The sequence below is a fragment of the Chaetura pelagica genome, unplaced genomic scaffold (assembly GCF_000747805.2).
Source record: "Chaetura pelagica isolate M959 unplaced genomic scaffold, ChaPel_1.0 scaffold156, whole genome shotgun sequence".
NCBI classification, from domain to species: Eukaryota; Metazoa; Chordata; class Aves; order Apodiformes; family Apodidae; genus Chaetura; species Chaetura pelagica.
In genome coordinates this window covers 858,966-866,795 of record NW_009953694.1, presented here as the reverse complement: position 1 = coordinate 866,795, position 7,830 = coordinate 858,966, and the positions used below count along the sequence as shown (strand labels likewise).

General features: G+C 43.0%; 1 protein-coding gene across 1 annotated transcript in view; it reads right to left on the bottom strand.

The window, feature by feature from the left end:
• WDFY4 (WDFY family member 4) overlaps positions 1-7,830 on the bottom strand; it is a 123,267-nt gene that overhangs the window by 43,334 nt on the left and 72,103 nt on the right. The window lies entirely within an intron of this gene.

The following is a 7,830-nucleotide window of genomic DNA, read 5'->3' as shown; positions in this document are numbered from 1 at the left end:
CAAACACAGACCTCTCTGAAGAGCCTGAATGGGTGTGTGCCATTATGTGGTTAAAGATATGTGTGATTGCACAGAGAATGCTGGGGAAATCTTCTCACATTAGTGAACCACAGGGTTTCCTGAAGTAATTAAATAGCAGAAAGCTTGCTGCTTCCCAAAAGGAAGGTAACTGAATATTGAAACATAGGCATTTGTGTAAAACAGCTAAATGCATACAAAGTTGAAATTCAGACTTCTAAGAAACCCAGACTCAGCCCATATGCCAGAGGTCATGCGAGTGGTTTTGGGAAGCACTTGTATTGTGAAGGGGGCCTGCTAATGATCACTAATATAATCTGGCACAAATAATCATGTTAGCAGGCTTTGAGAGGGGACAGAGCATGTATCTCTCTTTCTCAAACCTTAAACTCTAAGCCCAAATACATAGTTTTCTGTACTATCCAATCAACAACAGTGACCAGTGCCAAATCAATTTCTTTAGCTTTATGTTATCATCCCCAATAGAATTAAATACATCTACACTCCTAGATATACTACTGCCCTTGGGCTGAGTCAGTTCTTATTTTTTCCAGATAAGTAATACAGATCTGTCAAAGAGGTGTGCTAGAGAACCCCTACTAGGACAGTCTTGTGTCTACAGTCTTGCACTGAAGATCCAAGAAGACTGAAATTATCACAGATTAAATAAAACCTTTGCTTTTATGTCAGAACAGAATCCAGTTCACCAGCCAATAGAATCATGAATCAATGAAGCAAACATGACAAAAAATGACTAAATAACCTTCAGTGTACTGCCCAAAGCCCTGCATCTCTTGATTTCTCTGTTCATTCAAATATACAAGGAAATTAAAGCTAAAGGTGTAGTTATTTTTTATCTTATTTTTTTCAGACAAGCTGTTCATAAATTGTTCCAGTAGCATTTAAGGAAACAGTTGTAAAAGTGCATTTGCTCTGGAGTTCAAGAACCAGATTTTCAAAGGAATTACATACCCAAAGATGCATACAGCCTTCATACAGCTTTCAAAAACACTGCAGGAGGTTAGATGTCTATTCCTGCAGACTCTAGTAGTGTTAGCACAGCCTTTCCAAGTTAAAATACAATGCAAGGAAATTTAAGTCCAAAGCTATGTCACTGGAACACACTAACCCATGCCACACAATTTTCTGAGCATAGCATGTTTACAGAATAAGGACAAAAGAGTGGCTACTCCAAGTTAATTCAGAGGTCCAACCAAACAGCTATCCTGCATCTTAGTAACAGATGCTTAAGGAAAGCATATAAGAAACATGCTAGATATGGACTCATTCTTGATCTTCAAATACCTTCACAGCAACCACTGGTTTAGGGACTTCCTGAAGCCCCTTTCTCCTCCTCATTGTCAAATCTCATATTTCCCCATAAACACTCACAGCTCTCTTTCATCACTTGCTCATCAAGAGGTACAGCAATTTTGCACAATATACATAAAAGCAACATGTTCACATAGCACTGTAGCAGGAACCACAGAGATGAAACCTGTAGTTATTTACTCTTCCTGTCATTTTTCTTGTGTATTGAGGAATCCTAGGGTGCAAAAGCTACATAGGACCTGCCAGTAAAGCAGGGTCAATGTTATTTAGGGCCACAGAGTTTAAAATAACTAGGAGTACATGAAATAAAATACATTGCTTTCACAACTTTTGCCAGGGAAACAGATACATGTTATCACAGTGAGAGCAACACAGGACCAACACTTTGTGCCACTCACAAGACCTTTCCTGCAATGATTATTAGTTTGCTTGTTGTTGAAGTCTCATCTTACCTCAAAATGGCCACAGACGCATCTCATTAATCACAACTTAAGAATACATGACAGGTCGCTTAATTCTCTCCAAATGCTCAATGACCAAGGGAAACTTAATCTACTTGACCTAGTCTTTAGTGGTAGGGTCTCTACACTCAAACTTGGTCACACTGGAACTCTTGCAAATATTGGATTTTTTTTTTTTTTATTTTTTTATTTTTCTGCTAAGACTTGAGTGGATCCACTACAATCAATAGAAAGAAAGCCTTGCAGTCACAACTTTGCTTTGGAAGACACCAGGATGCATTCATTTTTTGTAGGTAGCTTCCATTCACCCTCTCTTATTCCAAAACACCCCATGTGTGTTTCTTCAGTGTGCACTTCTCAGGTTTTAAAAACTTCACAAATGCTACAATGAAAAAATCTCAGATATTTAGGATAAAAGGGGAGTGGCAGAAGGAGGATCTTGTCTTGTACGTGGTCATGGACACTGGGACAGCTCTCTGTCCTTGCTTTCTGTGAAGAAAGCTGCCATCTGTCCCAGCCTATTATCAGCCTGAGAAGCTGACATCCCTTAGCTAATGATAATATCTGGAAGCCAGCTCTAGTAGGATTGTGCTCATAGCTCTTGCACACCCAGGAATTTGTCTCTCTCCAGACACCTCTTGAACAGAAAATGCTGCCAAAAACTTATATGAGCCTTTAAATTTCCCCTCAAATCAGTTCATTCAAATTCATACCCTTCTCACTGCTCCCATGACTGTCTCAGGAGTAATGATAGCAAAGTCTGCTTCCTCCTTTCTCTTCTGCACTATTTCACATGAAGCAACTAACTGTTAGGGGATCGGCTGTGCTTGCTTTAGGTGGTAGTCAGGATGCTGGGGTTTTCATGAGCTCTGCAGAGATCCAGGGAGCAGCTACAGCCTTACAATTGAAATATGTTTTTCATGAAGTTGAACACCAAAAAAACCCACCCAGAAGCAGATATGAATGGGAAATACTGGGTGGTATCCAAGCAGCTCAAGTAGCATGATGAAGGTGCACACCCAGAAGAACAGAAAACTGACTAAAGCTGCTCTAGGGTGGTTTTTTTGTTTGTTTGGTTGGGTTTTTTTGCCTTTTTTTGGTTGGTTGGTTGCTTGGGGTTTTTTGTGACTCTTACAGCTTTTAAGTCAGATTCTGTCCTTTGCACCTAGTAACAGTTTGACTGAGCTGGGGTTTGGGTGGAGGAGCACAAGCTGGGGACAGAGCTCCCAGCAGCTTTTCTACTGCAACAGAAATCCAGATAAACTAAATAAGAGGAGTAATAATCTGCAACACTTTGTTGTTCTTCAGACACTCCCATCTGAACCTCTTAATGCAGTGAGGTAGCTATTACAATCTCTGCTCCTGCAGCAGGGAGGAAAGAGGAGAAACTGAGCACAGAAAAGGGAAACAGGTTGTGCCAAGGACCTGGCTCCCTAATCCTCTGCTTTGACTGCAATAGATAGTCCCTGTTCCCACTGCACTTTGGCACATGTAAAGTTCTTTACTGTTGCAACCTTGCATTGGGATGAAGTGTAACAGTGCTCCTACAAACACAAGCTGCCTTGATGTCTTGCATAGCTGTGAAGTATGTTCAATGCCTCTAGAAACACTGGCTCCACCAAGTGTAGAGCTGCTGCACTATTCTTTCAGTCCTAGATGCTTAACATCATAGCCACTCTTTCTTTCAATTGAGCCTGTTATTTAAATATTTCCTTTCTCTCTACCATGCATCACGCTCTCTGATATGCTAGTAGCTTCTATTATTGTCCTTGGCACCTCTTATGCTCTCTCCAGCCTCTCCTTCAAGGAAAGGCATTATGCCCAGATTTCTGCTAGGCCATGCCCTCTTGTTAACTTCAGATTCATTACCCTAGCTGCTTGAATTTCTTACCATCTCAAATGACTTACTGGCAAATTAAAGTTTAATTTTCTCCAAAATTCAGAATTTCTACACCAAAATCACTCCCAAAGCCTTCCAACACTTTCTTCATCTATTGCATGCTAACCACACATTAAAAACCTGGCAGGACTACTTTAGGCTTATAAAGATCAGGGAGACAACCTCACAGCTGGGGACTCAGGTTGCAGATACAGGAATCCAGTCTCCCTGTCTCTGCTGCTAAACCAGGGTTATTTAAAGGCTTGGCTCTGGCTTTTGGCAGGTAAATTGATATATTAGGTCAAGACAGGTAACTATTTGCATTTCTCTTGCACAATTCTGCAGCACCACATGCTGGGTAACATCACCATGGGACAGGGTGCTAGAAGGTAAAGGGGCTCAAGATAGCTAGTCAACATTCAAGGACCACTTCTTGCAAGCACAGGATCAGAGCATCCCAATGGTTAGGAAATCTAGTAAGGGTGCTAGGAGACCTGCATGGTTAAAAAAGGAACTGCTGGGCAAACTTAAGTGGAAAAGGAAAATCTACAGATCATGGAAGGAGGGGCTGGTCACTTGGGAGGAATATAGGACTGTTGTCAGAGGATGTAGGGGGGCAATTAGGAAAGCTAAGGCCTCCTTGGAACTTAACCTTGCAAGTCAGGTTAAGGATAATAGAAAGGGCTTTTTCAAATACATAGCTAACAAAACTAACACTAGAGGCAATATTGGCCCACTGAGGAACGAGGTGGGAGCCCTGGTGACAGGGGATATAAAGAAGGCAGAGGTGCTGAACGCCTTCTTTGCCTCTGTCTTTACTCCTGCAGGATTTCCCCATGAGCCCCAGATTCATATAGCCCCAGAAGTAGTCAAGATAGATGAGGAGTTTGACATAGTAGATGAGGACTGGGTTAGGGATCAGTTGAGTAATCTGGACATCCATAAATCAATGGGTCCAGATGGAATGCACCCAAGGGTGCTGAGGGAGCTGGCGGAGGTCATTGCTAGGCCACTCTCCATCATCTTCAGTAAATCATGGGCAACAGGTGAGGTGCCTGAGGACTGGAGGATAGCAAATGTCACTCCAGTCTACAAGAAGGGCAAGAAGGAGGACCCGGGTAACTATAGACCGGTCAGCCTCACCTCCATCCCTGGAAAGGTGATGGAACAACTTGTTCTTGTCACTATCTCCAGGCACATCAAGGACATGGGGGTCATCAAGAGCAGTCAACATGGTTTTATCAAGGGTAAATCATGTTTGACTAACCTCATAGCCTTCTATGAGGAAATTACTAGGTGGATAGATGATGGTAGAGCGGTAGATGTGGTTTATCTTGATTTCAGTAAAGCATTTGACACCGTCTCCCACAGCATCCTTGTAGAAAAGTTGATCAGGTATGGGTTTGGTGATCAGGAAGTGAGGTGGATTAGGAACTGGTTGAAAGGAAGGAGCCAGAGAGTTGTAGTCAATGGGGCAGAATCTGGTTGGAGGTGTGTGACTAGTGGAGTCCCACAGGGGTCGGTACTGGGACCGGTGTTGTTCAACATCTTCATCAACGACCTGGATGAGGGTATAGAATGTACCCTCAGCAAGTTTGCTGATGACACTAAGCTGGGAGGAGTGGCTGACACACCAGAAGGCTGTGCTGCCATTCAAAGGGACTTGGACAGGCTGGAGAGTTGGGCGGGGAGACACATGATGAAATTCAACATTGGGAAGTGTAGAGTTTTGCATCTGGGGAAGAACAACACGATGTCCCAGTACAGGTCAGGGGCTGACCTGCTGGAGAGTAGTGTAGGTGAAAGAGACCTGGGGGTCCTGGTAGACAGGAGGATGACCATGAGTCAGCAATGTGCCCTTGTGGCCAAGAAGGTCAATGGCATCCTGGGGTGCATTAGAAAGGGTGTGGTTAGTCGGTCAAGAGAGGTTCTCCTCCCCCTTTATTCTGCATTGGTGAGGCCGCATCTGGAGTATTATGTCCAGTTCTGGGCCCCTCAGTTCAAGAAGGACAGGGAACTGCTTGAGAGAGCCCAGTGCAGAGCCACAAAGATGATGAAGGGAGTGGACCATCTCCCTTTTGAGGAAAGGCTGAGGGAGCTGGGTCTCTTTAGCTTGGAGAAAAGGAGACTGAGGGGTGACCTCATCAATGTTTACAAATATGTAAGGGGTGAATGTCAAGGAGATGGAGTTAGGCTTTTCACAGTGATGACCAGTGATAGGACAAGGGGTAATGGGTGTAAATTGGAGCATAGGAGGTTCAAGGTGAATATCCAAAAAAATTTTTTTACTGTGAGAGTGACAGAGCACTGGAACAGGCTGCCCAGGGAGGTTGTGGAGTCTCCTTCACTGGAGACATTCAAAACCCACCTGGATGCGTTCCTGTGTGATGTACTCTAGGCGACCCTGCTCTGGCAGGGGGGGTGGGCTAGATGATCTCTCGAGGTCCCTTCCAACCCCTAGGATTCTATGATTCTATGATCACCCACATTGCATATAATCTCTTCTTCCATGCCTATGGTGTCTATGGTCTCAATATAAGAAAGACACATGCAAAATATAATCTTCACCTGTACACACTGTAACTTCAGTGGAAGCCTGAGTAAAATGTATAACCAAGGAACCAGAGTATGAAAGTTCTCTCAGAAAATTCTGTGAGAACAACCCTGACACCAACATCTGTAAAGCTGCACCTGCAGCATGATAGATTAATCTAGTGAATTACACACATAGAATTTTGTGTGCGGGAAAAAAATGTCTTGTGCTTTGGGCATATACACATAGATGCTATACACTACTGAAAATGCAGCACCAGCTCCAAACATTCAGTGATAAGGTGACTAAATTCCCAACTTTTAGTTCAAAGTCACATTTTTCCCAAACACACCAGTAGCAGTCTTTTTGACCAGCTTTCACAAATACTCCCTGCTGGGGCCATCTGTAAGGGAGTAGGCAAAACAAAAAAATCTCAGCTACCAGGCGACCATTTTCCTTTAGTCTGCAAACAACTACATTGACCCTCCATCCCAGTGTGCAGGTGAACCACAAACATCTAAAACTCCTCTGAACATCCACTTCTTTATGTACCTCCATAAAGACAAAACACAACAATGGCCCTCTGTATTTTGCATTTCACCATCACTGCATACAAGGTTTATGGCTTTTAGAAGCTGACCTAGTAGATGACTGAAAGCTGATAGGCACTAGGGGAAACTGGTGCAGAGTATGGAAAGAAATGGGGAAAGAACTGCAAGAAGCCTGGAAACTGGAAATGACACTATGTGTAGGGTAAAGTAATTGCAAAAGAAGGACTCTCTGGGTAAGGGAAATAAGAACGTGATCAAGAACCCTGAGAACTGGAGGCTGTGCTATGTAGGTGAGGAGAATTTGACAGATAGCTCAAACACAACAGGGATGTAGGGGCAGCTGGCAGGGACAAAACAGCTAAAGGTAAACTTCAAATAATTGGGAAAGAAACTGTACTCACCACAAAACACTATCCCTTCTAAAGGCAGGGATGGGACGTATGATGAAGGAAATGTAACAGTACAGGCCCAAATCCAGGATCATGAACTATTCCTACTATCCCTCTAGCTGCCACTTTGGCAGAAACCATTATAAAGGCCTGAAAGATGCTAAAGATGCTTTTCTCCAGCAGATGTCAATGTGATACCCACAACTTTCAGCGTTCTGCCACTGGCCTGGTATTCTTGGGAGTTTTAATAGAGGCTTCCATTATCAAGCTTTGGGAATGGCTGTAAGAGGCTATAACTGCACATCTCTGGCAATATTTTCAGATTTTTGACATTTCCTAAATTCAGAGTGTTTGACTTTTACATCTGGGAAATGTGTTCCTCTGTGTGTAGTTTAGCGCATTAAAAAAAAGCAAAAAAAACCCCCATAACTAAAGTCTGTACTTTGCATAGTTTGGGTGTTGTTGAAACACAGATTATGAATGCTCCCTCACGATTAGTCTCCACTGGGTCAGAGATTAACCTTCACCACTCTCAGTAGCCTTATACTAAAATCTTAGCCTATAGTAGAACAACATCCACTTACTTTCTCCTTTATAGTCACTTTCTCTCACAGTCCAAGTGATGAACACACCTTGTTTCAGACTTAAAATTAATTTCACAGGAATG